Source organism: Teleopsis dalmanni, chromosome X (genome assembly GCF_002237135.1).
Source record: "Teleopsis dalmanni isolate 2A chromosome X, ASM223713v2, whole genome shotgun sequence".
NCBI lineage: Eukaryota > Metazoa > Arthropoda > Insecta > Diptera > Diopsidae > Teleopsis > Teleopsis dalmanni.
This window is the reverse complement of record NC_051848.1, coordinates 85,859,572-85,868,101: the sequence shown is the minus strand read 5'-3', so window position 1 is coordinate 85,868,101 and position 8,530 is coordinate 85,859,572.

Genomic DNA, 8,530 nt, shown 5'->3' with positions numbered 1-8,530 from the left:
AAATAAACCTTGAAATTAACAATTTGTACAATTTTCAAAGATTTATATAAGATAGCTTCAAACGTATGCAGATTTTAAATGTATTTCAATGATATATATATATATATAAAATATTATTTTTTTAATCGAATTTCAAAGAGGTTGGTTAAACTTAATTGGATATGACTTGAGATGTTTCCTTGAGACCAGCTCTATTTGGAGGCAATCCCTGTAGAGTTCACAATGGTGGCTGATCGGGTTCGTGTTTGTTACTTTGTATAATTTCGGTGATTATCCTGCTCGATGAGTACCTACTGGACGAAACGGGGTTAGTGAATGTATATATGTCTTTTTACACTGAATATATATATATAGTGTCCACGCGCCTGGACTTAAAGCCGCCCATGCACTCGTAAACAATTATATATATATTTTAATAGATTATACACTACGACTTCAAACCGCCTTCGTGTCATGGAAAAATTTATATTTAATTTATATTTTTGACATACAATGCCACTGAGTGATCATACAAGACACACTGAATTCTTAGAAAATTGCGCCGTCTTTTACACGCATCCTCTTGAACTTTTTGTGTAAAGTACACAAAACTTTGAGTTGATATTAGTTGAACTTAATGCAATTTTACACTTTTGCACAAAAGCTTCCTTGTACATCTTTTTGCAGCGAACTGCATTCTAACGTTTTTGACGTTTGCAATGTTTGTTTATATTTTTACTTTTTACATGTGCGCGTTTTTTTTTAAATTGAATTGAATATAATTTATTAAAATAAGTCAAATTATTTAATAAGTAATATCGGAGTTTTAATAATTAATTTAATAAAATTATTTATATAAACGACGTTCCCTTTTGTTTAAATTACTCCAAGCGATGTGCGTAAAGTGGTAGTGCAAAGGTATTTGTAATTGTTTTCCAATTTTCTAAATGATAATTATATTTAATAAATTCATTTATAGAAACATCCAGCTATTGAAGTATGCTATAGACAAGTGTGCTGGGGAGTGATTCCAGGTAAGTATTTATTTATTATCTCGATGTTAATTTTAATGCACTTTATTTCTTACAGATGTAGGTTGGAAATTTGTACAAAATTTCCATCCTTACAACCATCTCTAAAGAGTAATCTAAATTTGTATTAAAATATTTACGCTCTCTATTAAGGAAGAGAATGAAACAAGTCTTTCATCAAATTTACAATCTCCAAATGGATTTCCCAGTTTGGATTATTCTTTCTGACACTGCGATAAGAACATAAAAAACTAATCCTTAAAGATACTCAATACAGTTACAAAATGAGAATGGAGTTGTACTGATGCGGATAATGCATCTACTTTCAAGCTTCATTTATTTAATGTTTTTAAAGCAAATAATGGGTCTAATAATACTATACTACACATGACTTCAAATTTAAGAACCCCACCAATTAAGGTTTGAAATAATACAATTTAATATAGTTATCAGTTGAGGTATTCTAAAAAACTGGTTTTTTGGTTTTGTTCATTCCAACATAGGTATATAACATATTAAAAAGCTTCCTTTTTGGTACGGCATTTCGTACGTGTTAAAAAAATTATTTTTTCATTATTTGCCCCATTTTTCCTGGTGTTCCGCAAAAAAAGCGTATTAAGAACTATATTTTATTTGATGTATACTAGAGCCTTACCCACTCAAGTTGATTTAACACTCAAGTTAAATCAAAATAAATTTTTTACTTCTGCATTAGCCGATGATACAGCAATACTAAGTATTCATTCAAGTCCTACTGGTTTGATTGGGAAGACTATTTTCAAAACGTTTGTATAAGCTATCTGTGGAGAAGAGATTGCTATGGAAAAATCATTTAGATGAAAAAAAATTTTTTTCAAAATACATCCCCAGAACTTTAATTTTTTATATTTTATTCAAATTCAGTTTTAAATTTTTCTGCGAAATAAAAATTTTCAGGATGTCATTATGTTTCGAAATTTTTCAAAATTTTTTTCTTCCGCTATATATTTCCTATATTTCCATTAAATGAATTTTCAAAGAATATGTTGCAAATATTCTAATATAATATTTTTGATTTCGATTAGTAATAAAATTCTACATAAGACCCAAAACCTTCAGGACAATATTGTTCTTAGAAGTGCTTTTAAAAAACTAATTTATAACACTGAACACATACACACGATTTTTCAATAATAAAAAAAGGTGGAATATGTCACAAAAATGTTTCTTTTTTAAGTTTTGTAGGTTTTTTGGACACCAAAATTCAGCTTTCTACCTACTATAGTTTTTGAGTAGTCTTGGGACAACAGTAAATGCTCCATATTTGGGCAAAAACATCGGGGGATTCCGGTAGGCCGATAGATGATAAAACCTAAACTAATATCGGCGGAAGAAGCAGTTGCTGGTTTTAGGACTAAACAATATGCCTTCAGAGCTTAAAGATCAACAATAGGAGCCATCGCTGAGGTTATCTTGACTGCAAAAGCTACCCAATGCGGTAATCACTACTCAAAAGGTCAATAATACTTCTTGCCATCTTAAACATAAGAAATGTTTTTAAGGCTCTCAGATGGAGGGACGTCATTTACGCGATAGAAAACAGTTCAGGTACCTGCTTATATAAGTAAATTAATTGGAAGTTATTTAACAAACCGAAAATTAAGCTATTCCACAAAAATTGGTTAAAAATGGCGCAAATAACAGCTAGTGCCGAGATGACAACATGGAGTGGAAAAAGCAGCAAAAGCCATTGTCGTCTGGAAGAAGCTAAAGGCTAGTACCAGAAGACCTGTTGCGAAAATCCCAAAAGTGTTGATGGCAACAATAAACGCCATCCCTCTATGTGGTGGCGAAATGTAGGCTGATGCACTAGACATTGTAACACGCAAAGAAACATATTTGCGGTGTATAACAGGGCGGCTCTACGTATCACGTTACCAAATCATACTGTCTCGATAGGAATACGATTTATTCATGTTATATTATATCAACGTTACCGTATTTAGTTTTAATATTGGTACAGATGGAGAACATAATGAGACATCTTTGTCATATAATATATTAAAGAAGTACTCTACAAAAAACATTCTTAATTCAATGTTATATTAATTTATATACGTAGGATACGAAAAATAGCATTTGCATATACCAATTCATTGCTGAATTAAAGCATTTAAATTATAGAACTTAAAAAAAGTTTTAGTAAATATATTCTATCTTTATATTCTAATCTTTACTAACTCTCGAACTAATCAATAAAACAAATTTAAAGCAACGACCCGGACCACGACTGAGTGATACCTCAGCAAAAACAAACGATGTTTCCGTGGCATACGGTTTATCAATGTATACCTAGTAATTCTCAAAATTCATTTTAACAATTGAATACGCTAGACAATTTGAACCAGCCAGACGTATTGATAAATGAAAATATCTGGCCAATACTAATGTTGGAAATATTGTCGAGCGCGCTAAAGAATAGGGTGCCCATAAACATAATTTTAGTTTTAGATAAGTCAAAGATGCAACAGACACTTCAGTGTCTCCTATTCGAGCGCAGGTAAACATGTACTACAGGAGACTACAGAAGGAACGCCCGCTTTTATTGGACATATATCCGAATAAATGTCTTCGCAGATCTCTGTGCCACACATTATAAAAGGCCTATGATATGTCGAGAAAGAACTGCAGAGCGTACCATTTTGTTTTCAAAGGATTTTTTGATAATATTTGTTATTCTTTGAATCTGGTCATTTGTAAAATGATACTTTCTGAAGCCAAATTAGTGAATTGGTATGACACTGTCATCTAATATGACATATGTTACACTCAATACACCCTATTGTTTTTTAAAATTTCTATTTCGAGTATCTTGAACATGATTGGTAGTAGTGATATAGGCCTATATGATGACACGTCGTGCGCAGATTTTCCCGGCTATAGGATCATAATTACCTCCGATATTATCCACATAATTAGCACACGTTTTAATTGAAGTGCAGTGTTAAATATTTACGTTAGCTAATAGATACATCTGACACAACATTTCAATGGTAATCACATCAAATCCAGTGGATTTTTTTAATTTAAATGAGAAAGGAGGATCTATGGGATCAAGATGACTATTATCGTTATTATCTATTGTAAAAACGTTAGCCAAGTACTTGCAAAATGCATTAGATTTGCCGCGATCATCTTTGGCCCTGTTGCCATCGTTTCTTCGAATAGGATAGTTTTGTAAGACCGGCTACTTTAAGTTTTTCGAGTGTTTTCACAAGGAATAATAGGTGTTTTTATCGTAAGTAAGATTGCTAAAATACTCATAATATTAGTTTATATATTTTTTCTTCCAATTTTATTAATTAATTTGGTTAAGTAGATCCTGTTCGATATTTTGAAGAGCATTGCCTTTAGCGATTTCAGAAAACGTATGCTTTTTTGCCGAAGTGGATATTAAATTTATAGTAGAGCTTATTTGTATGAAATTAGGCTTACTGGCTGGATTTGATTTGGTTTTAATGATATGGTGCTCTTAACTGTAGAGTTATGGTTGTTATCAGTAGATTGAATTAGATTTATTTTACTCCCAAGGGCTTGCAAATTCGTGAGACTCACCATAATTGCAGCATTTTTGGTTACTGAGCATCAGGCTTTAAACAGTCTTCTGTCTTTTGCTTACCTGCACACTTAACGCATCTCGGTTCTTTACCACAGTAGTAGATAACGGTGCTGTTGAGCTTATCCTCGTCTGACATCGGTGAGGTGCCCTGGTCAATGAGATTAATGTAGGAGAGGTCTGGTAGCTGCAGTTCAGCCCAAAGCAATCAAACACAAGGGATGATCTAATCGAAGCACGAGAACCAAGCGATCGTTACTAAAGGATGCTGGAGCGCATGAAAAGGACAACATCAAGGGAAGCGAATAAGTCATTTGGCAGCACCCAGGGTGCACCACGTGAAGGCGATCTAAACCACATCCCACACTTCTCACTATGAATAATTACTCACGCTTTATATGAGTAATATAAATTTTAAATTAGCTTACTATTCTTCACTTCATCCCTACAAAAGTATTTAAATTTTGTTTTTTTGTTTTTGACATAAAATTGCTACATATTATTCCGTCCATACGATTTTTGTGCTCATGTCTCAACTAAATTTCTGTAAAGATTTTGTGCTTTTCTTAGCTTTGTAGCGAAAGGGAATACTTCCAGAGGGTTTCATAGGCACCTAAGTGGAGTGCACCTAAGTGGAATGCACCTTTTGCGTAGATATAACGTGAAAAAATGCAATAGTTATTTTAAATTTACATACCTTGTGATCAAAAAAGAACGAGAATTTTAATTTTTGAATTCCCGCGCTTATCCAATTGGTATCAAAAATTAAAAATTAGAACAACGTGCATGCATCAAATTTTGTATTGTAAATAGATTCAAGTGTGCCGAAACTGTTAAAAAATGTTAAAAAAGGCCTTTGGTGATTTGTGTGTGTCGCAACCACGAGTATACGAGTGGTTTAAAAGGTTCAAAGACGGTCGTACAAGCCTAGACCATGATGAGTGAGATCCCTGGCTGCCCAAGAAAACATTGAATCAGCGAAGCAGATCGTGTTGGAAAATCGTTGTGAACTAATTAGAGAGATTGCAGTGTTGTTGGGCATCTCATATGGATCGGTCGAACACATTTTAACTAATGTTTTGGATTTGAAACGCGTCACTTCTCGGCTAGTGCCAAAAAAGCTGAGTATCAAAAAAAGCGTCGTTGTGATGTGGCCAAGGAAATGATTTCCAATGCAGATAGTGACCCCACATTCCACATTCATCGAACGCATCATAACTGATGAGTTCGTGATGAGACATGGGTCTATGAATTTGCTTCAAAGGTTTGCCGAAACCGAAAAGAGCACCCAAAGTCGGTCCAAAATCAAGGTTATGCTAACTGTTTTCTTCGATATTCGTGGTGTGGTGCACTATGAATTTCTTCCGGATGGTCTGTTATGCGTTATGCGTCATTTGCGTGAGGCCATTCACTAAAAGAGGCCAGATATATCTAAAACATTATTTTATTTACATACATTTAGGCTGAAAAAAAAACCAAATTTTTTTTCCGTCAATAACAAATGGTCGGACGAGTAAAAAGAAAATAAGGGAGAAGCTTTTTCTATAATAATAAGTTGTATTAAATATGCCAATACTATGTTAAATGAAAAAAAAACATGAACACAAATAATTAAATTTATACACAAAATTGTTCTAACTTTAAAGCAAAATATTTCATGCGCCGAATATGAATTTGAATTACATTTAACCAGTGTTGGAAAATATGTGCTTTGATTAACGATATGTACATTATTCACATTTGCTGTTCTGTTATTTTCTTTTTTTCTTCTCTGTATTTTCTGCTATTTATCTTGTAATTTTGTGTGCTGCACATTAAATTACCTTGCATTGTTGGCGTTATTGATACTACCACTGCCACTGCCACTGCTACTGCCAACAAGTATGCAACACTAACAACAATCGGAATAACAACATCAACGACAACAAAAACAACAACAACAAGAACAACGACAACTGCAACAAATTTGCTGCTATTGCACAAATTCTTTTATGTTATTTGCATTTTCATGTTTGAATCAATTTTTCTTTGAACTTTTGTATTTTCATTGAATATTGTTTATTTAAACATTTTTTTATTGATAACTTTTTGTTGGTCTTTTTCATTTCTTTACAAGTATATTTTTGAAAATTTTATTTTCCTTATACTCTCCAATCCCATCCATCCGTCCGTCCGTCCGTCCGTTCGTCTGTCAGTCCCTCCGTATGTGTGTGTCTGTTTGTGCGCCGGCAAAGTATGTTTTCGTCCATTTAGTTGGTACTGCAATTTTTACCGAAAGGCATTCTTTAAAAAGCATCAGGTGTTGCACGTTGTACTGGGGCTTATCTCGAATGATTTATAAACTACCAACAGTGGTGAGGCCAAAGCCATTGTCATTGCATAAAATATGCTATCAAACATAAAAATGACAGACACAATGGCAAAAAACTGTCTGTTTATGAAAAAACGAAAAATGCAAAGGGGCACGAAAAATACCAAAAAGCCCCCACATATTTATGATATATTCTACATTAATATTACAAAATACTATTAAATTGACATCGAAATAAATATCTATTGATGATCAAGTAATACAATATAGATATTGTAGGTAACAGAATATATATATATGTAATATATATACATTTATAGGTAAGCACATATATGTGTATGTATGTGTGTATTGCACTTTTCACACAGCATGAGCACTACAATCTGATGCTTCAGAAAGCCAATGAAATAAAACCGAGAACGAATGATAGATATTTAAATCATAAACAAAATCAAAATAATAGATACCATACATTTGGACAAATTTGTATGGATATATATTTGTGTATATATAATTTCGAATTAAACTCTTAATGGAAACCAATAGCAACTCCAATCCTGGCTAAGAAATGAACTTAGGAAAAATGTTGAAACTGCTTCGAACTCTCTGTTTATTTGTTCGTATTTATCTAAATGTATTTATGTAGTACCTACATTTCGCCTACTCTTCGCTTTACTATGTATGTGTATGTACGTGTGCATCGGCTCATTTGTATCGACTTATTCTGCTGACTGGCAGAGCTTTAATCATTGCTTAATACAATAATTCTGTTTCAAAAGCAATCAAACGCACTTGTGCGTTTTGACTAATTAATTTGCATTTATCACACTGGTGCCTCCTGCTTCTACTCGATACTTACAGAGGCATACATACATACACACATACACACACACATGATAATACGTTCCTGCACTCTAATTCACATACATATGTACTAGTATATTATAACTGTACACATTAATGAATATGTATGCTGACACACACACACATATATAATACAGTACATCATTGTTCACACACATACACACACATACTTTCGCGCTTCCTACAAATTTCGCAATACCAGAATTTCACCTGTGGTTGCACGATACGCTTTTTTTGTTGTTGTTGTTGTGTGATTGTTGTTTTTGCAAAGTTCACATTAGTATATGTGAATATTAATATTATATGGATACATACATATGTACATACATACATACGTTTATTTTAAGTGGAATACAATTTTTGTAGTATAGTTTGGATTACAGCTATTACAATGGTGGTTGTAGTTGTAGTTGTGATTGAAGTTGTAGTTGTTACTGTTGTTGTTGTTGTTGTTGTTGTTGTTGTTGTTGTTGTTGTTGCAGTTGCAATTGCTATGCCTTTGCTAGTATTGTGGTTATTATCGATTTAATGCACTTGTCCAGAAATACAATTTATATCAAAGCATTTGTAATTTGAATCAATTGGTGTTCCAATGAGTTGTGTTCGGTTCAGTTGGATTGAGTTGAGTTGCGCTGCGTTACCGCTACCGCTTCCTGCCCTGCGATGAACTGCACTGCGCTATACTAAGCCAAGTCTGTAGAACAAATTTTCGTAGCATACATTGTGCCCAGTTCAGATATGAGATGAGTT